This window comes from Protopterus annectens, chromosome 14.part0 (genome assembly GCF_019279795.1).
Source record: "Protopterus annectens isolate FY-2018-M chromosome 14.part0, PAN1.0, whole genome shotgun sequence".
Lineage (NCBI taxonomy): Eukaryota > Metazoa > Chordata > Ceratodontiformes > Protopteridae > Protopterus > Protopterus annectens.
This window is the reverse complement of record NC_056748.1, coordinates 391,334,941-391,362,664: the sequence shown is the minus strand read 5'-3', so window position 1 is coordinate 391,362,664 and position 27,724 is coordinate 391,334,941.

The window sequence follows — 27,724 nt, the reverse complement described above, 5'->3', positions numbered from 1 at the left end:
CTTTCATGCACAAAACATTGCCAGCCATTGTGCAAGCCCACTGCTCGCCACACTATGGAAAATTAAATATTATTATTTATTACTGCTGTTTACTGTCTATTTCCTGTCTATGCATGAAATTCCATGTGGAAACATAACAAACTGAAGGCCCTATCTAACAATATGTCACATATTTACAATACAGCCATGTGTTGCCTCCCACTAAGCACTGCAACCCTGGTGTCTAAGTACTTTTTCCAGACATATATCACCTACACTATAAACATTAATATCAAATGTGTGATATATAATGCACATCAATCCGGTATCATGCAGAACTAGAACTATTGATCCATAAGCCTAAAAACACTTATCTGCAAGGTTAAGGAAGGAATCAGCATGGACTTTATCCACAGGGACATAGGTGACCTTCAATACACTTGACCCAATTCATTTTGGTTTTGTTGAGGGTAGATCTTGGTTATTAAACCTAGTGGGCTTCTTTGATACTACCCCAAATACCTGGTTGAGGATAACAGGACATAACACCTATGATGTGATATCCAAGGCCTTTGACACTATCCCCATTCATGTATCATAGAGAAAATCTCCCATCTGGCCCATCTGGGAATGAATCCATACATTACTAGATGGATAGCCAACTGGCTCACCGACAGAACACACACTGTCAAAGTTGGGGACTGCACCTCCACCACTAGACTACTTACCAGTGGAGTACCACAAGGATTTATGCTGGACCTTCAACTGTTTAGAAACTATTTCTCTGAAGCTCAGGCAAATGTAGATGGCCTGTGGTTTACCAGATTTGCAGATGACTGTTAACTGGATGCAGTCATATAGAGTCCCTCAGTGATGGTAATATATTCCAGAAGGGGGTAACATAGACAGATGATTGGTGCTACACTCACAGACTGAACCTTAAAGCAAACAGTCCCTCAATCTACTCTTTGACAGTGAAGTACCCCTGCTAATTATGATATACATAGCACCCCTCTAAGCCCAAACACAGTGTTGTAAGACTTGGGAACACATGTTGATAGCAATCTACACTTCAATCATTATGTGTCCATAGTAGTGAGACACACATTCTACATTGTCCACCTCATAGATAAGCCCATCACATCCAAGACCAGAGAGGGCATAGCTCTGCTGTACTCTGCCCTTATCAGAACACTAATTGAATACTATGCTCCATTATGTCTGTACCTCACCAGACACCTGCAGCAACTGGAGAAAACACAGAGGTTTGTGAATGGGAGAATCCAGGGCCTCAAAAACATGACATACATGGAAAGACTGAAAGACCTGTCACTCAGTATCATACAGGCTGCTGAGAGGTGACCTATGCCTGACCTACTGAGCAGTCTAAGACCTTGCTCTACTGGAAATACTGGACATCTGCAAATCAAATTGGACAAGAATAACTTGCTCCAGGGATTGCAACCTAGCCCATGACATGCACAGAACATGCTGGGGAGACTGATTGACACTCCTCTGTAAGAGGTTGCCATTGTGTGTGAAGCAGTGCTCTTCAATTAACCTATCCAAGCACAACTTTGACAACTAGATGGGTGATTGTAAATTCACCTCTGGGGTGTCACCTATGTTTCTCATGGGCAGGGCCAGTTGCTGCTGCTCACAAAATTGCTCTGCTAACAATGACCATCTAACTATGCTCAATAAGGGTACTTGTGTTTTACACAACTAGGCTTGTAAATGCTCTAGAGCCATTAGGCTAGTAACTGCTTATTAACCTATGAACACATGCCTCCCAACACCTCCTCTCCAACATGGCCTGCTGATGTCATCCACTATACGTTAACCTGCAGTCTTGTAATAGGCAGACTTGTGCCATGGTACTTACATAAAGTGCTGCATTCTGTAATCTGTGTACTTAGTTAGGGATTCTGTTCTCACTGCAGTCAACTGTGTGTGTGTGTGTGTGTGTGTGTGTGTGTGTGTGTGTGTGTGTGTGTGTGTGTGTGTGTGTGTGTGTGTGTATGTCTAGACAGAAGAGCAGAAGTGTGTATCCTACAGTAACTGCTCCAAAGCCATGGACTGACAGTGTTTTGATACTTGCACATACATACACATCCATTTCATGCAGGCTTCCCAACATCTTCTCTCCAACATAGCCTGCTAATGTCATCCACTATAACCTGACCTGCAGTCTTGTAATAATCAGACTTAAGTCATGGCACTTGCATAATGTACTGAGTTCTGTAGTCTGTGTACTTAGGTAGGGGTTCTGTTCTCACTGCAGTCAACTGTGTGTGTGTGTGTGTGTGTGTGTGTGTGTGTGTGTGTGTGTGTGTGTGTGTGTGTGTGTGTGTGTCTAGACAGAAGAAGAAAAGTGTGTATCCTATAGTTACTGCTCCAATGCCATGGACTCACAGTATTTTGATACTTGCACATGCCTACACATCCATTTCATGCATGCCACCAAACATTTTCTTTCCAACATGGCCTGCTGATGTCATCCACTATAAGTTGACATGCAGTCTTGGAACAGTCAGACTTATGCCTTGGCATTTGCGTAATATATGGAGTTCTGCAGTCTCTGTATTTAGATAAGTAAGAGTTCTATTCTCACTGCAGTGAACTGGCTGTGTGTGTGTGTGTGTGTGTGTGTGTGTGTGTGTGTGTGTGTGTGTGTGTGTGCTCGTGCGTGCGTGCATGTGCATGCGTATGTGTGTGTGTGTGTGTGTGTGTGCACGTGTACGCGCACTCTTGCTTGACATTACACAGAGCCTTTTACACCAGCATTACCAGCAACACCAGCATTACTATATTACTATATTCTTTTTCAACCAACACTGCTGATGTCATTAACTATAAAGTGTTGTCTGAGACACTCCAAGTCAGACTTAAGCTGTGGCGCTTATCTTAAATACAGAGGTCTGTAGTATACATACTTAGGTAGGGGTTCTATTCTCACTGCAGTCCACTGTGTGTGTGTGTGTGTGTGTGTGTGTGTGTGTGTGTGTGTGTGTGTGTGTGTGTGTGTGTGGTCTTGCTTGACATTACACTGAGCCTTTTACACCAGCATGTGTGACACTTTTATTATCATATTCTCCTCAACAGACAATGCTGAGTCATCAGCTATATCTGATTTGTGGATATACACTATTCCCACCAGAGCAGAGACAAAGACTGGCCTGAAGTCCAGGCAGAAGTCACCTCATCCTATATGATACAGATTACAGTGAAATGGCTTTTAGTCTATCCACATACATCATGGCATGGTTTGTAGGCCCTGTGTTTTCTTTTTTTTTAAACACCTTTATTGAATTATCACTTGTGACATAGACACATTTACATTTATACAAAAGTAATTAAACTCTATTAACAAATTAACATTAACAAACATTACATTTCACATATATTGCTATATCTCAAATAACTTAAGCAACATTACATAAACTATTCAATTCCTACCCCTTTTTTAACAAGAAACATCTTTATTAAACCATCACTTATGACATAAACAATCATACATTTATATAAATGAAAACAAACCACACCAACACAATCCTAGTTACAAGCATTTTACATTACAAACAATACTAACACACTCCCAGTTGCAAACATTATACATCACTTATATTCTACCCAATCATTTTCAGTCAAACATTACATAGCTCATTTAAGTCCCGCCTTCTTTTAAACCTCATTCCTCCCTTGTGTTTATTGTTCCCACAATTTCCATTTTTCCTATGTAGTTTGCTCCTACCCTTTTCTGAAGATCTCAATTCCAGTTGTTTTATCTCTGTTACTATATTCACACCTTCTAATATAGTCGGTTTAGATTTTGTTTTCCATTTTCTAGTAATTGAGGCCCTGTGTTTTCTTGATGAGAAAGGCCTGTGGTCACTCCAGCTGCCTCGTGTTGTCTGGTAAGGTACATACAAAACAGAGTATTATGCTCTGTTAGTGTTCTGATCAGGTTTGAGTATAGTGCTGTCATACAGTCCTAAGATCTGAATATGATGGCATGACATATGACACACAATATACTTTCAATACGAGTGTGGACATTTGCTGGTCAAAGTTCAGATTGCTATCTACATGTGTCCCCAGTGCTTGCATCACTTGGTTTCAGCATAGCAGGACTGTTGTCAATGCTGTAATTAGAATGGAATTCCACTTTTCAGTAGGACAACAGATCTATATTAGATCAGCGAACGCTTAAAAAATGAACGCTGATTGATCGAACTTATGTAAGCGAAAGCTTACAATATCAAAGCAACAGAAACCCGATTATTTTTCCTAGAGAAAGAATTCTGTTGTCCATTTCTGTTGCTTCAGTATTTTCAGTGTTGTGGAAAGTTACGGGTCAGGTTCAGGTAAGTGTGCGATTGTGTGGATGTGAGTGTTAGGGCGGGTTAGGTGAGTTAGGGTTAGGGCACGGGTTAGGTATGTGTGTGATTGTGTGAAAGTGAAGGTTGGGGGATTAGGTGAGTTAGGGTTAGGGAGCGGGTGAGGTGAGTGTGTGATAGTGACGGACCTAAGGGTTAGGGTTTGGGTTAAGGTAAGTGGATAGTTAGTGGTGTGTGTATAGTTTAGTGTAGGGTTAGGTGTCAGATTTTAGGTGTATGTGTGTAGATTGCTGTTTGTTTGCTGTGCTTGTGTTGTGTGTATGTGTTTTGGATCAGCGATTTTTTTCCCTAGGAAAAAAATCGCTGTTCTGACAGTTCGAGATTGTAAGCTTTCGCTTACATAAGTTCCATCAATCATCGTTCACTTTTTTAAGCGTTCGCTGATCTAATATAGACTCAAGGACAACAAGGACAACATAAAGACACATTTCTGAATTTATTTATAGATTATGTGCCTTTGTCACCAATCATTTGTCTGTTAGCACATCCTGTAGTGTGCTGTCATCATTGGTGGACTCAATGGTTGCACCCAATATGCAAGACCCAGCAAACTTGGTAAGCCAAAGGCCATATATTTTAGCCTGATCTGTCGAGGAACAGAGTCCAAACAGTAAAGGGCCAAGCACAGATCCTTGGGGTTTGCCAATGGTGACAGCTCTACTTGTACAGGTTGATTCCCTGACTTTCACAGTATGTGTTCTGTCAGTGAGGCACTTGGTTACCAATCTAGTGATGTACGGGTTAATCCCCAGCTGTGAGAGTTTATCTTTGAAACCTCTGTAGGGGACTGTGTCAAAACCCTAGGCCAGATCATGATAGGCAGTATGCACTGTCTTAAATTCATCCAGGCCTAGCACACCGAATCACTTGGCTGTGACAACATCACAGATCATCTGTGGCATGACATACACCTTCCTGATATCATTAGATACACACTTCAACACACCCTCCACATGGGCTATGTTCCCATAGAAGGGTGTACATCAACGTGCATCCATCTGAGTTGGGAGAACAGCACCTGATGCATGTATGTATAGACACATCCTGACTCTCCTCAAATGTGACTTAGACCAACATGTCATCATGGACCTTTTCAAAATAAACACTAGTAATATGCCAGCTCTGTGTAATAGACCTGTGTGAGTTGTTAATGCTACATCACGTCTGTTATATCTGATAGATGTCTTTAAAGAGATCATTGAGGGCATACATGATGATAACCCTATCTTCTTGAGGAATTTCACCAGGTCGAGGCAATTGACACAAATCCACACTGAGTTATTTAATCAGTACTGTCAGATGCAGCCATAAACAGCTATATCACCAGTGTATCACATATGTGGCATCTCACTATGTTGAAATGTGTAAAATGACCTATATCTCAGGTCCAGTGACCAGGTCCGTACATCAGGGCTGTCTGCTAGGCCCTTTCCTGTCCATTATTTAAGTGACGGAGATCACAGATGACATACACATCCTGTGTCCAAACAGCTGTCTGAAGGACTACAGATTGTGGGCAATCATTCATTCCAACTGTGATATTAGTATAATACAGACCATATCAAAACATACCAAACACTGCTGCCACAGCCATGACAACACCTGTAATAACAAGAAAACATGGGGGGATTTGTTAAGTCAGGAAAACAAACACACAACCCAAGTATAATGTGGATATCACACCCTATAATCAGACCAATAGATATGTGACCTGTGTCTTGGAGTAGATAGTAAGTGGAACGTCCACCAGCATGTGGTCACAGTGTTGACTACTCCCTTGTATGTAACACAACTACTGAGTATGTGAGGGACAGCCACATCAAAGGCCATAATACCTCCATAGTTCCCAGCCTTCATCACACCAGTAACTGAGTACAATGCACCCTTCTTCATGCACCTCCCTACACATCTTCCAGTGATGTGTAACTGAAGTGTGCCACCTTTGTCACAGTGAGCTTTCACACAGTTTATTGGCCATATATAGGTATTTTTTGCTGCATAAACATGACTGTGTTATGGGGTAGAACACCAATCAAGTTGTTAAATCAGATGCATATGTGCTACCTGTTCTGGTGATGCACACACGACATACATAGGTGTTTGACAAAATTAATGGCATAGATATCACTAGTGACAGTGTGGAGTGTGCCATATATATTTGCCATGAACACCAGTCAACTAGGTTGTATTGCTCATAATGTCACATACAGGTATAGCAGTCTCCCTTCTAACACCTCCAGCAGATGTTACAGTGCCAGGACAGTGTGCATGATTACAGCCTTAGAGTGTGTTCATATCATAATAGTTGTACAAGTGTTTTCATGCAGAATCATCTCTTATCATTTTAAATCACATATGTTATGTCAGAGGCATGGGATTTCTAGTGGTATTACTCTGATACTGCCTGTGATTGTGGTTTGTTCTTTTAATGTTGTCCATGAGCCTTTACCTGTGTCCCACTTGCTGGAGACCTCTGCTAAGATTACACTCATATTCAGGCAAATCAGTTTGCACAGCTTCACAATATGCACCCTACCCCAATTGTATGTCAGATCCCTGATAGATGTCCTCTGCATTATTCATGTAAGGATACTTATCTCCCACAGACATCCTCCCTATTGTTATGTCACATTTGCAGTGTGCAGTCCCTACTGTACCATATACATATGTGATTGGTGTTGCTGCTACAAACATTTTCCATTGACATGCTCTCATCTCCTGCACATTAGATTGTTTCACCTGTACTCTTTCTCTGATTTCATTCCTACAATTCAGTCCTACAATTCATTTGTGTATCCTTATTCAGTACACATGCTTCCCCTGAGTGTTTATCTTGCATGGTAGTCGAAGTACCATTTCAGATCATTTACACAGCTTCAGTACAGAATGTCAGGAATGGGATATCACAATATTCTGTGCATTAGATACACTGTCTTGTACTGTGTTTGAGCCATTCATACCTCTCCACTATCCAGATTTTCTCAGGATGTCCAGATGTGTTCCTAATCAATTTTGTGGCTTTCTGCCATATCACTGGGATGATCTCAGGACTGATGTGACTCAGTATTACATACATTTGAGTTTCATGCTTCAAATCCTTCAGAACAAGTATCTTAACACAAACCCCTGGTTATTCTAGCACATTTTTATGGGGCAAAAATGTCAAATATGTCCCTATTTCTGGGTCATTGACCTCCCTCCTCATTATGTTGGCCTTTTTCCAGATATCTTACACTAAGAAACTGAGAGCTATCTGTGAAGACCCGGTGATCACTGTGGCATTCCATGCTAAACGACAGACTGTCAGTGCTCTGGTTTAAACAGGGATGCTATCCATGTTCGCTTACACAGTTTCCTGGCCAACAACACTGTTACCAACCACAAAACCTTGCAATGCATTGCATGAATATGCATTGTGAGCTGCTGCTCGTCTGCACCTCTGTGCACACATGTAAACTCTATGTAGGCTTTGCGCAAAGCCTACATGGAGTTTATTGAATCCCAGTGCATATCTTCAGTGTCTGTGCAAGTTATTTGTTAAGCCTCTTAGCATGACATAATGTTATAGTGAAATATTTCCCAGAACTGCAGAAATGAAGAAATATATTTGCCTTCTAGACTTTCAGTTCTTTGACCTACAGAATTATAATTCTGAGATGAAAAATAGATCATCTGCACCTTCCTGGAATTCCTTCACTAGAACAAAACTTGGAAGAAATGTGGAAGCTTTTGATCCAGGAATTTATTTATTACTGCAAGTCATACACACAACAGTCCAGTAGAAGAGATGTCCATACCTAATTTCAGATCATCCATGTAGTGAAGTGGGTACAGATTTCTTCCAGTTTAGAGACGCAATGTATCTCATTTGTGTGAATTATTATTCCAAGTTCCATGAAGCAATTAGACTGAAAAGCTCAAGAAGTGCAAGTGTGATTGGTATAATTAAGGTTAATATTTTCATGATAAAGGATACTTTATGTTGTCCTTTTAGTCACTGGTCCACAATACACAAGTTAGAAATTAAAAAAAAAAATTGTGCGTGGATGGGAATTTGGACACTTATTGTGCAGTCCACATTATTGTCAGTCAAATGGAGAATGGAAAGAAATCTCCAAAAAGTGAAAAATGTAAGGGAAAGAGCAACAGCAAAAGCTATAAGAGCTATCATCTTGCAGTTGTGGAATATATGATTACATCACTTCAGTGAATCAGTCCCTCACCAGTGGAAATGTGAATGGGCAGAAAGTGAAGCATAGATTACTTACGTCAGTTAAGCTAGCGATGCCTGGAAAGCAACACTAAGTAAAATAAATTAGCAATGACATTAGATGACAGCTGGACTTTCAAGCTGGAGACAAAGTAAGCATACACAAACACTGTGAAAGTCCACATCGTGAAGTAGTTGACAAAAGAACAGAACCAAGATCTTATGTAGTCTCTGATGAAGATGGAAACATGTAAAGTAGAAGTTGGAGTCATCTGTGTGACACAAATACATCAAAGCTGAAGTTCCAGAAAAATGAGCAGTTATTGGTATCAGAAATAGATCTGCTGAAAGAAAACAGAGACTGTGAAAAATAGTGACGCTCACAAGATGCAGAGAGAAACTCCCAAAGTCATGCCTGCAAGCTAAACTGTACTGCAAGAAATGTCCAAAATCAAGAACAAATGTCCAGTGTAAATAGTCCTATTAAGCTGTCAATATATGGAAGGTTATTAAAGATACCACACCAGACTACATAGTAATATCTTCATAACCCCTACCATTTTTACCCCTTCCAACATCCACATGTTCAAAAGCTAGCATGTGTATCTCAGTCACAATTCTAATCACAAGTCTTCGTCCTTTCAAAATATAAAGACTGAAAAGATTTTGTTTGCTGAAATATTTTTAATAAATAAAAAAAAGGTTTAAGTTTGATGTAATATAAAATAGAGATATTATTTTACAGGTGTCTAGCTTTAATGCTGATTAGTTAGATAAAGTGATTTGCATACCACATTGTATGGAACTCTTCCAGAGAATTCACCTGCAGTATAGATTTCATTTAAAGCTATAATTAGATCTCATTTGAAGTTGTAATTAGGACAGCATAGCTGCTTGACACTTCTGGAGAACATAGATAGCATGCAGAAGATCAAAACAGGGGAAGTTACCTTCACAAAGAGACCAGTCACCAGTAGAGTCCCCAGGGCTCTCAGCTCAGACCTCTCCTGTTTGGCATCTACTTTTCTGGAGTAAAAGCCAATACCAACTGGGCTGTGGCTGACTATGTTTGCCGATGACTAGGAGCAGTTATTGAATTCCCAAATTACTTATCCATCCTGCAGAAAGGTTTGCTCCAAATAAATAACTTGTGCCAAAATTATGAACTGAAACTAAATACCAAAAAGTACATTATTGTATCCTTTGGGAAGTCATCTACTCCATGGAACTACCACACCGATAATATGTCCCAAGTGTTAACCCAGTTGTTCAGGATTTGGGAAATTATGTAGACAGTGACTTAACTTTTAACTGTTTCCATTGTGGCAATAAAGTTCTTCTATATTGCCCAGCTTATAAACAAAGGGATTGTGTCTAGATCCAGGGATGTCATTATCCCCCTTTACTCAGCCCTGATTAGGCCAGTCATTTAATGTAATGGCCCCTTTGGCATGTATCTGTCCAGACACATACAACAACTGGAACACCCACAAAGATACCTTAGTAAAAATGGTATGAGGCCTAAACAATATGTCATGCATGAACCAACTCAAAGCCCTGTCACTATACTTGGTATCCTACAAACATACCTCTCAAACACTTAGCTCAAGAAATCTGGTCAAAGTTTGAAATAATTGGGGGACAAAGGCCCAAATCAATAATTCCTGAGTGAGGAATGGTATCAAAGGCCTTGGCCAGATCAAGGTAGGCTGTATTAACTGCCTTGCTGTCATCCACAACTCTGGTGACTAACTCAAAGAAGTCACCCAGGTTGAGCAGATATGATCATGATCTACCTTTCACAAAACCAAATTGGGTGGGATCTAGAGTTTGGAGATTCCCTATATCCTTGTTAATTAGGTCCATGATGATGCACTCCATAGCCTTACACATTAGACTCATCAGGCTAATGGGGCAATAATTCCCAGGGTCTGTAGTTGCTCCCCCTTTATGGAGAGGGATGACTGTAGCAGTGCACCATTCGATAGGGACAAAGCCTGAGGTGAGGCTGTAACTGAACAGGGCATACAGATGTGGTGCCAGTTCACTTTGTAGTTCATGTAGAACACATCCAGGGATATTGTCGGGTCCCATGGAAGCTGTATTCTTGACCTTGGACAATGCAGCTTTAACCTGTGATGCAGTAATGCTGGGTGCTTGGCATTCCACTGGTATTGTGATTGGTCCTTTGGGGGGGGGTAATGTTGGCACTGAATCTGTCGGCCAGTATATAGGCAATATCTGTTGGCTAAGTATAGGAGGTACCATTGTTCAGTAACTCAGAGCAAACCTGGGTATTGCTGTGGAGATTTTTGATATAACTATAGAAGGCTTTGTGGTTATTTTTAGTGTCTGCCACAATTCTTCCTTCATAGCTGGCTTTAGAGGTTTTGATGAGGGATCTCAATTTTTTGTTGAGGCTAATAAGGGAGTTTTTCCAGTCTTGGGACTTCACCTTTTTCTGCAACAGTTTCTTCCTTCTGTTGTAGAGTTTATTAATGGCAGGGAACCACCAGATTGGCTTCTTTTTTTGGAGGAGAGTGTCTTGGTTCTGTTGGGTATGGCTAGTTCTATGTATTTATGTACATGTTCATTTAGTGCATTGGTGTATGATTCCCCAGTCATGCACCTATTTTCCATTGACATGGGTGCCATGAAGTTTGCCACCTCTGTTTTTAGGAGCCCAAAGTCAGCTTTGGAGAAGTTTTTCATAGTGTTTACCTTTGCAGGGGGTGTGGTTGAGATATGGATTTCCATGGTGATTAGTTTGTGGTCGGACTTAACCAGGGAGGAATTGACTACTGGTGAAGAGCAACGGTTGTCCGTGTTAGTAATATCCAGGTCAAGGATGTTGCTTCCTCTAGTGGGGGAAGAATGAGCTGGTCCAGGGCATTTGAATTGATGAATTCCAGGAAGCATTGGGCCAGTGGGCCATTGTATTAGTGCATGAGCAGTTTTCACAGATGATGGAGGGGTAGCTGAAGTCACCTAGTATGAGAGTGTTGGGTTGGACCCTAATAGTTTCCAGGGTGCTTAGGAACATGGAGTCAGAGTCTTGGGACATGGTTGGGGACCTATAGCAGGCTACAACCTGAATCACTGGTCTCAGTTGTTCTCATTAGGAGTAACATATAATTACTCATCATAAGGAGGATAAATCTGTAAATGGGAAAGGTTAATTTGAGCACAAAAATGAAAATTTGTTAGGCTTAAAATGGCCCTCAAGGGCAACTAGCCTTGAACTTACTTATGAACCTATAACAAAGAAATGAAAAGTGTTTTGATGTCTTTCTGGAGCGATGGTTGTCCCTGCCACTTAAAATTAGTACCATTTCTGTTTAGGATTGAAATAATATTGTTCTTCGGTTGAAGTCTTGTGATGCTTTATATCACTCGTTGTCTCCCTTAGTCACTTCATATATTATGGTTAAGATATAAATTTTTTTCTTCTAGTTAAAATAGATTACTTAAGGAAAAGTTGTGAGGTAATACATCAGGAAGGATTTTTTTCTTGAATTTGAATGATAGCTGAAGAGATGGAAGATGCAATTGAAAACATGAGTGGGGAAGAGGAAATGGTTAGAGCAATGACATGAAAAATGCAGGTTGACTCTAATGGATGCAGTACAGATGCCAAGAATTTATTCTGATGTAATGCTAAAGTGATGAGAGTGTTAAAGGAAATTTGGTATGACTTATGGCATTTCATTGGACTGCTGGTTAAGTATGATGTCTGGAAGAAGCTGAAGTCAAAGATAATCAGTTTTTGCATGAACATAAAGTCACCATGACACCAGTTAAACAACAGGTAAGAAAAATTTGAGATAAGGTGAAAAATACTGTTTGACAGATAAACTACATTGAACAGCATCTGGTTTCTATGGGAGATAAAAGTTGTAGAAAAATGTCGAAACTGATTGTAGTGTTGGAAGAAAAGTGATAGCTTTACATGATTTGTTAAAAATGAAGATGATACAGTGGACATGTTTTACAGCCTTTTTTGGGGTGTACATTTACCACTGACCCTAAATGAAAGGAAATACAGGAAACCTAGAGTTATTTTGTTATAATTTTGTAACATGATGTATAAAATAACAGGTTTTATGGACAGTTAAGAAACTGGAAAATTAATTATTGTGGCCAAGTGACATGTTTATGGAGATTATTATTTAGAGGCGACATTTCAACAAGGACTTCAGGTTGTTGTGGGTACAAAGTAGTGTAAAAGGTGGAATCCTAAATATAGACTAACTTTTTTTGCTGTATTGAGGGTTTACTGAAAGGTTGTAAATATTCCTCAGAGCAGAGGATGTGATGATTAGGTTAAGAAAATTGCCTATGTGTTTGCTTGTAGGCTCATAGAGATGGACTGCCATTATAGAAGTACTTTTAATCTTGAGATTTTGGGTGATCATTGGAAGTAGAAAATGTGTGGAAGGAACAATAGGAGTTGAAAAAAAAACTGATATTGTTTCTGTGTACTGCAACAGGGCCATTATGGCTCAAAAGTGAACTCTGTTATCCCCACTTACCATCCATATCTACCCAATAAAATTACATAATTTTAAAATCCATAGCATCCACTTACTCAGCTATCCCCTCCCTTTGTTCAACATTCTATTCATGCAGCAATAAGTAATAACCTTAAACTAGAATGGTATCTCCATCTTCCCTACTATAATATACTAATCCTAAATATTCTTCTATTATTTCTTCCGACTGCACTTACACGCTTATCCTCTCCACAGTACCTACCTGAAGGTACTTGGTAAACCTTCCTCTACCTCAATTAACTGCCAAACTATGTAGCACTATCTTCATAACCCCCACGCTTTTTACACCTTCCTGCATCTACCTAGTCAAAACAAACATATCAACCCCAGTCACAATTCTAACCACAAGTCAATCAACCTATCAAAACCTAAATATAAGTGGCTATACATACAACAACCTCATCTACTAAAATTTCAACCCTCAGGTGAAATTCATTCCAACCCAGGACCCCATTCACATATCCCCTTCCTTTCACAATCAGTCCCACACCCATTATATTCAAAAGGCCTTCTCTACTTTGATATCAACCAAAGAAGTATTTGTAACAGATTGTCAGAAGTACATACCTGGATCTCCCAGCATCTACCTGACATAATCATTATTCCAGAAACATGGCTAAAGCAGGAAATTCATCATGAAGAGGTGGTTCTCTTAGGCTATAGCATCCTTAGACTAATGAGGGGAAAAAGCAGGTGGGGTTGCATTATATATAAACAAACACATGACCTCTCATTTCATCCAACTACCCCCCCCCCCCCATAAGAATGGCTGAAATCATGACGGCTGCTCTGAAAATAAACAATCATAAAAGCAGAACTATTGTAGAAGCATATATCCCCCTTGGAAATAACAGTGACACAACTGAGTAACTTCTCTCCTTGGTTTCTTCATCTACCTGTCAAGAAAGCATCATAATAGGAAATTTTAATATTGATTGGCTAACAGTAAAAAAATATATCGTCCAACAAAAACATTAACATCTATAGATTTACTCAACTTACAATTACCTCAACAATCTACAAGAGAAGCAATAGATAAAGCACCCTGGACTAGGTACTAAAAATTACTTCCAGTGGCTCCATACCAGGCAATCTAAGTGACCACATACATACCTGTATTGTAAGCGATTGCCCATTCACTCCAAAAGCACACTACATCAATCAATCAATCTCACAATACAACTAACTTTGATAAAGATACCTTCACCAGTACCTTAAAAATCAGTTAATTGGCAACTACTAAAACAACCTTCACTAGATAAAGCTGCATTCTTCTTCAACAGCACTTTCCTAGATATACTAAGCAACCATGCTCCTGTTAGAAATATGAGTTAAATTCAGCCCAGTTCCTTGGTTAATAAAACAAACAAAGCTACTAATGACAAATAGAGGCAAAGCCTATAGTCACTGGAATCAAAACAAAATAAAAATGACTCCAATCTCCAGATTTACAGACAGCTTAGAAATCAAGCCAAAAATAAAATCAAATGAGATAAAAGATCTCACTGCATCAGTCAACAAAATGCAGGTTATACTAACCCTAAAATGTTGTGGTCGTCAATAAACAAACTCATTCACCTTGGATGTACAGCACAACCAACTCCCACAACAACCAACTTCACAGGATGTATAGCTATCCAATTCAACACTTTCTTCATTCAAACAGTTGCCTCACTCTTAACAACTACCTCTATACTTATGCAGGAGTCTATTCAAAAAACAAATATAATATTGATCAAACCTATACAAACCTGTTTCATCAGAAAACTTCTCCGCAAACTTAAACCTGATACTGTCTCCCCAGATAACCTGCATTTTGCCACTTCACAAAGATGGGCACTCTACAGACTTCACCAGCTGTCAGCTCATTGCTATCCTCTCCCCCTAGCCAAAATCATACAGAAATGCACCCATCACCAACTACTGAAAATCTATACTGGAAAATAATTTACTTTCTCCTACCCAGCACACACACAAACACAGTACCAACACTGCACTCCTTAATTTCTGTACTTATATCAAGCAGCACTGTAACAGTGACAAATTAGTATCAACAGTATTCCTTAATATGTCAAAAGCCTTTGATACAGTGTTTTGTCCTAAACTTCTTGATAGACTATTCTCCCATGAACTTGACAGTCCTTCCCTGTCATGGTTCTCCAGTTACTTATCTGACAGACACTAGGCAGTCACATGAACCACTGGCATCTCCTCCTTCCTGTATCTGTGGGGATTCCACAAGACTATTTAATACTTTCATTAATGACCTAAACAAATCAACCAAAGTGCATCTGTTGTACAGTATGCAGATGATTCATCACTCATCTGTTCAGCTAAAACTATTGAAAATTATAGCAACTAACACAGGAATCCTCCCTCTTTGTAATGGTTTGGCTCTATAAATCCTAGCATCTATTGAATCCAAAAAAATACAAACTTGCCCTCTTTACTCCTAAAACATTCCAAGAGAGCAAACCTAGCTTCACCATATTCTCTTCTGATAACATCACAATTGAAATTATTTCACGCGCTAAGTTGTTAAAAGCAGTAATTGATGAAAATTTGAAATCTGATCATCATATAAAAGAAACAGAAAGCACATCAAAAACTTGGTCTCCTCTACAGAATTAACCATTTTTTAACTGAAGAAGCAAAAGTAAATATAGGTAATGCATACCAACTTCCAACCCTTCTGTACAGGGCCCCCTTACTTATCAGTCAATAAACTGCCAAACTGAACATACTAGAATGGTGCTATAACAAAATTGCAAATTTCGCAAAAAACTACCACAGAAGACTAACCATTGCTTAGCCCTAAAAAAGCTCCTCTGGTTAGAACTCCCTCACTGCTTGTCTTACTCCCAGCTAAATATGTGATATAGTCTAACCCACAACCCTGAAAATAACTAAGTTTAGCCAGTATTCTTTCTTGGTATATTCAAAATAGAACCCTACGATTAAGGGATAAAGACTTACTAAGTAAGTCCAAATTTACTAACTCAGCAGGAGACTGTTTATTCTCATGTCATGTCTCAAAAATGTGGAATGCCATTCCATTCCCTATAAGATTAGACCGCAAAAATCCTTTAAAAAGTCCTAAAAATGCATTTAATGGATAATTGAACTTGAACTTCCTTCATCCCTGGCTACAGTACTGATTCTTCTCACTTAATCCAGTATTGACGACTCCACAGTTTTTCTTTTCTTTTAACCCTAGCTGATATTCTAGCTTTCTCTCTCTCATTCGTACATCTTCTCCTCTGGCTATTTCATATCCATGCTCCTAACTATCTTATTCTGTTTGTGGTCTATAATGTTTCTCAATTCACTATGTAAGGTTTACTCATATTGTTAGAGGTACATTTTGCTGAATGTGTGCTGCTCATATGAGTTTAGAAATTGCTGAATTGTCTGCTTATTTTCTGCTGTTCAACTGTTTCAAAATTGTATTGTAAAATCTTATTTATTGTTTTGTAAATTCATGTAGAGCTTTTCTCCTCAGGCCTCAGCTGAAAGGAGGCTCTGCCCAGTCTGATCATCCCAGTAAACAAATGTAAATAAATAAAGAATAAAATAAACATTTCTGTTTGAATACGCATGGATAGGTAAAAATGTGGGTATGCCTACAGTGAATCATATTAGGATGAAAGACCCTTACAAGTGGGTATGCTAAAAATGGCTGGAGTAACAAACTGCAGATCATGTTTAAAAATGTAGGAAGGTGTTGCATGTCTTGTGTATTCAAATGAGACACGGAGGCATGGAATGTGTTCAAGTAATTTATTATACAAACACCTCAGGAGCTGTAACTTGTACATATACTTTGAACTTGATATGCTTACTTACTGACACATTAGTTATAACACACTCACATGTGCATCTCCATTCAAACTTACATTCATACTGAGAAAAAAAAACGTTGGTGGCACACAGCAGGTACGTTAGCAAAAGTACATTTAATATAATAGAACACAGAGAAAGTAAGCGCTTTCGCGGACAACTCCCACTTCATCAGACTAACATTAAACAGGTTTAACAAAACATTTTAAATAGACTCATAGATCACATAGCAACCAGTAAAAACAAGACATAAAAGCATGTGGATATTTACAATTTTACATTGTTGATTGCAGTATCCAGGTGAAGATTTTTTTTTTTTTTTTACATTCATACTGGCTGACTACACAAAATGGCACTGATCTTGCATGTGCTCAGTAACTTATATGCACATGCTATTTAGATACAGTGGCTGACTAGGTTCAATACACACACTTATCTACGTCCTCCCTCTTTAATTTTGTTCAACATTGCAAATACAAGAATAAAGACATATTTAAGATCTAGACATTGTTTCAACATTTCAACAAAACATAACTGACTTCAAGTCCAAGTCACTGCATATTTAAGATTCAGTTTGCAAATTCTACCCGATCTGGTTACATAGAAATTCTGAATGGGTTTAGCAACAGGAGCAGTTTCTGGGGACTCTTTCAAAACTGGAACATCAGAGTTTACATGAAAGTTGTTAGAAGAAAGCACACTGTCCTTTTGAATTTGAATAGTTGATGAGTCACTCTTGGAATTAGTCACTGGCACAGGTAATCTGCTGCATCACTTTAGACTTGCAAAGCCTTTTGAAATGATTCCACTTTTTACATTTATGACACTGCTGACCAAAAGCTAAACACTTTCCCATTTAGGTTCATGACTGCCTCCACAATTGCAACAGTTAACAATGAGGTTGGGTGTGGCACCCTTCAGTTTATATTTCTTTTTCATCTTAATTTTCTGCTGCACACTAGACTAGCAGATATTGCAAACATGCTTTTCTCATTCATTAGCATATTTGTATGGTTTTCTGTAATCTCATATATTTGGCAAATCTCAATGGCTTTGCTGAATGTTAATTCACTATTTTGAAGCAAAATCTTTCTCATTGTATCATTATTAACACCACATACAAGATGGTCTTTTATCAACTCATCTCTTAGATCACCAGATCTGCATGCTTTTGCCTTATTTCTTAAGTCAGTAATATATGTTGCAATAGTTTCACCAGGCTTTTGATTTCTAATGTAAAATTTGTGCTTTTCCATTGTAATATTTGTTTGAGGCTTGCATGTTTCTCCAAATTTATGTTTTAAGTACTCAGGGTCTTCCCGCGTTTCAGCCTGTATCACAATATGGTGGTTCTCCCCCGCTCCTGCATACATGGCAAGTGCATACAGAAATTAATGTTCTCACTCAATGGCCTCAGAGCCAGCTAAACTGAGAAGTATAAATGCTTTTGTACATGCGTCTTTATCAGCAAATGCAGCCTGTATGAAAATATGATATTCTTGCTCAAACACTCACCAATTCTCAGCAATATTATTGTTAAATAACAGAGGTTCAGGTCTGCAAAATCCCTCTGCCATAACAACAAACTGCTTTTAAACATAAGTATAGACCTGGAACTTATAATTTTATTCAAATGCACAGCATCTCTTCAAAAATGCTTTATTTTAACACTTGAAATATCTTGAACACTCTGGACACTTTGGACACTTGAAAAGTCTTAGTTACTGTGAAAAAAGTTGCACATTGCGAAAAAATTCAGGCAATTTAACCTTTTCGAACATTTCAAATACTTTGGAGATTATTTCAAACACTTTAATCATTATGTTGCTATTTCAGACATTTTGAAGAACTCGGACATTATTGTAAACACTATGTCTGGTAACTGAAAATTATTTGAAACAGTTTTAGTACCTTCGAATAACCGCGGACCTGTTTGTGAGTTCACTCATAGGTATTACTATACTTCTAACTACGTGCCTCATGTTTTTTGAGCTGCTTCAGCTTTGGATCCCAATATGACACGATGTGACATGTCTTGTGTATTCAAATGAGACAGTGAGGCAACGAATGCTTTCAAGTCATTTATTATACAAACACACATCAGGAGCATTAAGTTTTTTATATATATATATATATATATATATATATATATATATATATATATATATATATATACTTCAAACTTCATATGCTTACTGACTGACTCATTATTTCTAACACACTGACATGTGCATCTGACTGACTACACAAAATGGCACTATTCTCGCACATGCTCAGTAACTTATATGCATGTACTATCAATCTACAGTGGCTGACTAGGTAGATCTACAGAAGGGACTTTAGAAAGAAAGACGATTATGGAAGGAGTAGTGTAGTATTGTCATAGGCAAAAAGTCAGACATGAAAGCCTGTACGCTAAGAGGGAAAATGAAAAGGATGCAGTGGCACTAATGATTTAAAAATAGGAGTTTAGATTTATAAGCAGATCTAGGATACAAGATGGTTATTAGGAAAAATCCAAATTTATGTTTGGAATTATTCATTAAGTGATCAAAATAGGAAATTAAGAAATTATATGGATAAGTAGATGAATGGAATGATTACTTGATTACAGTGTTGTTGAGTAAGATGCAGACAGCTTACTTGTTATACATTTAGATTTGTTTTAGTGGTAAGGAAATTAATGTATAAAATAATCATAATACCATTTCCCATTTTATAGTCTAATGTATTAATAGAGAATGCCCTTAGGACAGACTGTTGCATATCTTAAAGTGACTGTATAAATTACAAATTTCCCATGGTAGAAAGAATTATTTTTATACCAAGATTATGACTGAGATTCAGAAACATCTTCCACATTGCAGTAGCTGACTGTGTATGACAAGCAGCTGTGTACAGGGTGTATATGATTCAGAGATGCACTGATCATGAGCATAGGAGGCCAGGCAGCATTGCTGCTTGCAGTATGTGCTAAAGGAGGTATGATTAGATGGCAGTGGGGAAAAGTACTAAAATGAGTGGCTCTGTGTATACATATGAGTCAAAAGAAGATGGCAGAATAATTCAGCAAAACTTAAAGAGGTAGGCATGATGTGTGATCAGCAGTGTTAATGTCCTCAGTGAAATCCCAGTGTACATGCAGGGCAGCAACAGAAATATGTTAGTTGTCAGAGCTTTAGTCAACTTACATATGCAAAAGAGTATTAGTGTCGTTAGTAGCCATGGTGGTACATGTCATCCAGTTCCACTTAATATTTCATGGCCTTCACAACACTGACATTGTAGACCAGTACTGTGTGGATATCAACACCATACAGGAACTGGCTGACATGTGTCAGCCTTATTTGAAGACTCATGGGAGTTTTAGATTACCTGTTTCAGTCAATACTAAGATATGTGGGGTTTCACATATATTAGAAATAGGGATCTTTCAGCGACCAACAGGACACAGTGGGGGGTGTCTCAGGTATCTGCCTCAAGAATACTCCATCAGTTTCATGTTGCTATGCTGCAGCATATGGGAGAGCATATATGGTTCCCACATACCACAGAAGAGAGAGACAGCACTAGGCAGGATTTCTGTAAGGTTGCTGAGGGCCATAAACTGCATTCAAATTGAAATAAAGAACGAAACTGGTGAACTTGGAAGAAGGCATGTCAACAGTAAACATTATCACTCCATCAACTTTCTAGTGGTCTGTAATGCACAGGGTATTATCTACAATCTGTCTGTAGGCCAACCAGGTAGTTACCATGACTCCTACATATGTCACATGTATGACCTTTATCAATAGTTTCTGAGGGTCATTTTTTCCCAGAGGCATCTTATTAGTAATGCCAAATATGCCCAGGAACACTGGTTGATGATACCTATGCAAAATTCCGAGAGTGTGGAAGACAGTGGATGCAACTACACCCTACCTCAAACACAAGTCATAGTGTTGCATGTATTTGGATTGCTGAAGGCATAGTTTTGCCATCTGGATGTATCTAGTGGTGCTCTGTAGTATGGCCCTTCCATAATTTGTGAAATGTTACACATCATGATAATGAGAAAACAGTTGCAGCAGAAAGGTTGTATGCAGGTGAAACATATACCAGCACACCAGGCACTGGTAGGTTATTCAGATGAGGAGCTAGTAAAGAATCCAGTAGCAGGGGATAAACATTCTAGATGGAGGCAGGTACACTATCCTTTGGCACTGGCAAAGGGGCAGCAGCAGGCACATAGCTTTGACTCATAATAAAGCATGTACACTACAGTAATATGTCATGAATGCAAAAGCAATACCAGACTGTTCTTACCCATGTATAGGTTGGCCACTCTGTGTATCAGACATAGGCGACTCTAGTAGCAAAGTACTGAGCAGAGTGAAATTATCATCAGCTGCACAGGAGGGGGTGGGAATATGCATTTGTAATGTCTTCTACAGAGAAATGTGGAAAATAATGGTGTATACTATGTTTCAGATATGGGACTAGAGGGGACTACTTCAAAAAGTTTTGTGAGAGGCCACTGTTACTGTGTATGCATGTGCATGTCAGAGTATCTATCTAGCTATCTGTCTATCTTTCTGTCGCTGGCAGCTGTAGTGGTGTACATGTTGGTATACTGGGACAGTGCCTCAGCAGTGGTTGCAGTACAGACGACTGATGCACCAGGCAAGTTCAGATCATGCATTGAAGATATGTGGGCATCCCATCCATGGGAAATGCCTTTTCCAGAAGTGTAACAGGTAGTAACATGACCTTGGCTAAATGTAGGTGGGCTGCATGACCATAGTTAATGTCTCATACCATATGTGGTACTGACATGAGTACCACATCATTGAGGATGCCCTCCTGCCCATACCTACCTCCACACTCAATGTCACTGTGGAAGTAGTGGTGCTGTGTGATTGTGACCTTGGCCTTCTATGTCCACAATGGCCACTTTCATTAGAGGCAGAGGTGGAACAGCTCTGTGAAGCACACTTGGCATGTGACCTTGGAGCCTGTGAGAACCTGCCATGTGCCAGCAGCACAAATGTCACATATATGGGACATGTAGTCCCATAGATCATCATGCACACACTGAAGTACCCATATCATCAACACAAATACTGAGATGTTGCTAGTCTGTGCTCCCATTATGGCTATGCACATTGTCTGGGTTGTAAACATTGACACACAGCTAATTCTGTGGCTGGATGTACCCATGCCATCTATGGTCACCCGTACACACATCCAGCTATCATTCCCATGTCCAATGGAGCTTGTAGCAGACATCAATGGTTGGTCCAAATGGATGACACATTGTCCTAACTGTAATGTGTCCGTACCAACCTGTAATTATGTGTTGAGTTTGTGTGCGTTTGTGTGTGTGTGTGTGTGTGTGTGTGTGTGTGTGTGTGTGTGTGTGTGTGTGTGTGTGTGTGTGTGTGTGTGTGTGTGTGTGTGTGTGTGTGTGTGTGTGTGTGTGTGTGTGTGTGTGTGTGAGAGTCTTTATCATGGCTGGTATTCACAAACACAGAAACTGCCCATAGTCTGGATATGGTCTGCACACTCTGGCTCCACCACTGACACTCTACTCTCTGACCATTACTGTTGTTCACTGCCACCTTAGTCTGACCTTTCTCCAGTATCAAGCAGAGGAAGTTCCATGGTTCTGGAGCTGTAAACCACATAATTTGTGAAGACACCAAAGCATAATACCCAGTATAAGTATAACTCATCACCTCCTTTATACATTCTTCTCAGACCTGATCCAGCTGCTATGGCTTTAGTTAATCCTACTGCTGCCAAACATTTGGCTAATTCCAATCCTACTCTTTCTGACAAGGATGAAAAGATTATTCATAAGTATAGTAAAAAAGTGTATGCTTTTACAAATTTGATTTTCAGAATTTTTAATTGTCAGGCTCGTATGTTAAAATTCAGTCTGAATAATTGTGAAAATATGAGAAAGTTTCTTCTTTTGAGGAAAAATCTATTTTAAATAATTTCTTCCAGTTCATAGGTCACAGCTCATTGCTTACTGTGTGTATATGACTCAGTTGATACTTCTTCCAAGACTGTGGCCACTGGTATTGTTTTGAGAAGTTTTGACTGGCTGTATTCTCAGAACCTCTCAAATGGAGTGAAAAATGTGATTTAAAATTCTCCTTTGGATAAAGATGTAGTTTATGGTTTCTGTGTTGCGCAAGTTATCAAAAAGAGTGATGAAATGGGCAAGTTGATTCAGGGAAACTCTAAGATTTATCAGCCATTATTTTCCAAAATTTCTAAAGAATTCTGTAACCCTTCAGAAAAAAAAATAATAAACAGTCTCACCAAAATGTGGGTAAATAGATGTTTAAGAAAAAATGCAGGGGAGCTCCAAAAAGTATTCAGGAGCACACAAAACCAAGGACACTCCAAGTCAGAATGATTATTTAAGAGATCTTGTTCCCCTGCCCATCCTGGCAGTCCCTTTTCCCATCCTTCTTTTCTTTTTAGCAACACAGAATTTCAGACAAATGGGTTCTGTAGATCATTTATCATGATTACAGATGGCAGCGGGAGGAAAAACCTTTCCAGCAAGCAATTCCTCTACCAATAAACCAAATTCCTCTATTCTCCCTGTCCTTCAACACATGCTATTTCCAGGAGTGATAGAACCACTTCCTCCTTAAGGATGTCTTTAGTGAGAAAGAAATAAGATGTTTGGAAACCATTTCTGGGTCTTGCTTTCCTAAACCTGTTTGTGATAGTGCCCAAGGTCAAATACTGTCACTTCACAACCTGTTACCTCTTCTTCCTCATTGAAACTTTCCTGGTAACACTAGATTTAAGAGATGCAAATCATCACATCCCTATTCATCCTAATTTCAGACATTTCTTAAGGTTTTGTGTGTATGGATCATATTATCAGTTCTGTGCCTTATGCTTTGGACTATCCACTGCACCAACAGTGTTCACAAAGTGTCTGGCTCCATTTATAGCTCACTGTGGTATTTTTTATCTTTACAGAGTATTCTTCAAAGTGTTCAGAATCTTGGGTCAGAGATCTCTTACATAAGCTGAGATTCCAAGAAAACATTTTTGACTCATTCAGATGCAGTTGTGTTCCTGTGATGTCTGCTAGACACCTTACTTCTAGCAGTGTTTCTTCCATAGGGAAAATGTATCTATATCTAGATCTATTTGTAAGGTTTTCCACTCAGGCTCCGGTAACTGTGAGGGGAATACCTCAGGATTTTGGGTCTCATAGCATCTATAATTGTCATGATACCCATGACAAGACTCCACATGAAAGATATAGTGGTATCTGAAGACTTTTTGGTCCCAGCATTAACATCTTTTGTCTTTTCAAATCCAAGTGCTGGGGTTTGGCAGAAAAGAAATCACTTGGTGGAAAATGCAAATTTCCCTAAACCCAGGCCACTGCTTCTCCCTCCCTGTTCTAAAGTAGTCAGTGACCACAGGCACTTTGGTCTTTCCTTCAGGAGCAGTTTCAGGAGGGATAAAAGTGCAAGCTGTGTGGGACAAAAAGGACAGACACAAGCACATAAATATAAAAGAAATGCTTGCCCTGATCAAGGCACTCAACTCTCTGAATCATCTTTGGTCCCTTTGACCTCTTCAGGTTGTTACAGACAATACCACAGTCATGTGGTACATCAACAAGCAAGGGAGAGCCATGTTGTACCCAATTTGCAGACTTACCATGTTAGCTTAGGATATAGCTCTACAGCACAATTTCATTCTGCAGGCATCTTACATTCCATTAGAGGAAAACTGTGTGGCAGACAAGCTGAGAAGGACAAGGGTAGACCCTCATGAATGGAAACTAGATCAGGAGATCTTTCAAGATTTGATCCACCTGTGGGGAGTTCCTCAAGCAGACCTATCTGCCTCCTGTCTGAACAATTATCTGGAAAAAATCTGTTCCAGGACTCCATAAAAGAAATCCTGGGAGACAAATGCCCTTTCCTTTCCTTGGACATGAATGTTTCTGTATGCTTTTCCTCCCATTTTCACTGATATTCACAGTACTTCTGAAGATTCTGAAAGAATCTCCCAAAATCATTGTGGTGACTCCCTTCTGACCCAGGCCAACAGTGGTTCTCCCTTCTTTTTGAAATGACCAGGGGGAATCACCACAAGCTTCCTCAAAGAATGGATCTACCCACACAAGATTAAGGTTGTTTGAAACAGAAATAAAGAAATGGAGTGAGACCGAATGGCTGACCATATCAAAACATTTAGCTAGATCAGTAAAACAGTACCAATGAGATAACCTCTCTCCATTCCCAAAAGATCTGGTCCAGTAGAAACCAGGTATCTTAAAGCCATGCTGTCCCATACAAAAAATACATTTTATTTACATATATTCCTGAATCTGAATAGCCACATCATTTTCAAATAACTTTGCAAAGGCAGAAAGTAACAATACAGGTCTAAACTGAGAGACTGTGCAGGTTGTAGGCATTTTGAGGACAGAAGTTGCAATAGCTTCCTTTGGGAATATGGGGCTGACATGGAGACAGACTGAAAAGGTGAGTTGTAATTGCACATGTTTTTAGGATTTAAAAATGCCTGATACCTCTACTAGGGAATCCTGAAAGTAAGATGTATCTTGACTTTTTCAATTTATTTTATTTATTCAATTTTTGATGACTAGAATGTCCAGCTGGGTTTCATTGGAGGTCCAGAAAGCAAAGCTCGTATATAAAATATGTATAAGAAAAACTCCACATAACACATTACAGGCCATCAGGTTAAACATATACCCAAGCAAGATTTTTACCACATATTTAAACATATTAAAACAATTTGTTTTGTTAACAGGAAGAAAAATAAGCAGCAGAGTTGTAAGTCAGCTAATAACATATGTTGTAGTAAGGTCATAAGTACGTTGTAGAAGAGATTAATATCATTCTTGATACATTTTGGCTGTAACATAAATCAAAATACATACAAATAGCATAAGTATATATTAAAGTAACACTGATATAAACTGATGGTATATGTAATATATATAATATACAAGTAGCAATGGATTCATAGGTTCATAGGTTGGTACTAGGCTATCAGCCCTAGGGCCTATACAAGCCTAGCCATAACAATTCTCTGGCTATTTCTTCCCACACTATTTACTTCCCTGGACCTCTGTCTAGAAGGGCGACTGACGTGATTGCTTAACAGAATTATATACATGTGGACTGAAATGACTGTTATTATAGAGTAGTAAATACTTGTAAGGGTATATTCATTGTGTTGCTAATAAAATGCCATAAATGGAAATACTGAATTGACTGAAATTTTAAGTGATATGTTCAAATTAGATGAGCTTGCAGAAGCAGCCTAAGATATGGGAGAACTGTGTACCAGTTAAAATGTGCCTTGTCAGTGTAAGGGTTGATCAAGGATTATTTGAAGGTATGAATAACAGGTAGTTTCATGTGGGACCCACACAATTCTTGAACAGGGAATCACTGTATAAAGTCTCACTCCTTGTTGTTTTATTAAGCGGTTTCTCAGCAAAGTGGAGGTTCTAAAGGGATGGTACTGTTCTATAAATTCTGCTAACAGTTGTGACACATGGGTGAGAATGAATTTATAGAATTTATTTAGTAAGAAATAATTGAGTTTTTGCTTAAAATATGAAGGATAGTAAGAGCTTATAGTGAGATCTTAAGATGAACTACAATGAATTTGGCAGATTTATTTTTTATTTATTTATTTTATTTTACATTTGTTTATCGGGGAAAGTCCGACTGGAACAAGGTCCAATTACAGCGGAGGCCCGGAGAGAAAAGCTCCATAACATAACAGTGCAAATACAACAAATGACAAAAATATTTCTGTACAGAGGCATATATACAATCAAGCTCCATGTCTTTATATGACAACACATAATCCATGAATGACAGAAAATTTCTATACAGTGGCATATATACAATGAAGGAGATTTTTCGCACCTTAGTTTGATTTGAGCAAGCTTGGTATATAGACAGCAAAACTTTGAATTCCCTATTGGTAGTACAAAGCATAAAAATGAAGGAATGGAATCTGGAAAATAATGCTATTCGGGAGATATGTCATAGCGTGAGAAGTAGTTTGTAGGACAGTAGTTCCTGATAGGGAGTATTTGAGTAGTACAGAATAGCTGAGGCAAGCAGCGAGGAGATGAGGTGTGGCAAGTTAGGAGGAGAGCAGAAAAGATTTTATGTGATACAGGGACAGAGCCATGATTGCAAGAGGTGTGACTTTAGTGATGCCTTGAAAAGTGAGATGGATGATGCAGAGGTGATACTTTGGGGGAGGTTATTCCATTCCCTAGCAATGGTGTGGGAGAACAGACTTTTCCCTGCAGTGTTATTGGCTTTGGTTATGCAGAGCAGGGTTTTGTTGGATGAGCATAGAGGGCAATTTGCAGAATATTGGTTTAGAAGTTGGTTTAGGGTTGGGGTTTTCTGAGGGTTCCTTATTATGTTGAAGGTGAGGACTAATTGGTGATAGCTAATTAGCTGAGGGAGTTCTAACCACTGTAGTTGCTTCAGGGCAAGACAATGATGACTTCTAAAAGTGGAGTTGTTAGCAAATTTTGCAATTTTATTGTAACATGACTCTAGTTTGTTTAGGTCTGTTTTCCTGATATGAATTAAGATTGGTGATGCATACATTAGGGTAGACAAGAGGTGGGTTTGGGCTAAGGAGATTCTAGCTTTATCCAATAGAAACTGTTTGTGTTTGTATAGTGTTCCTAGTTTCTT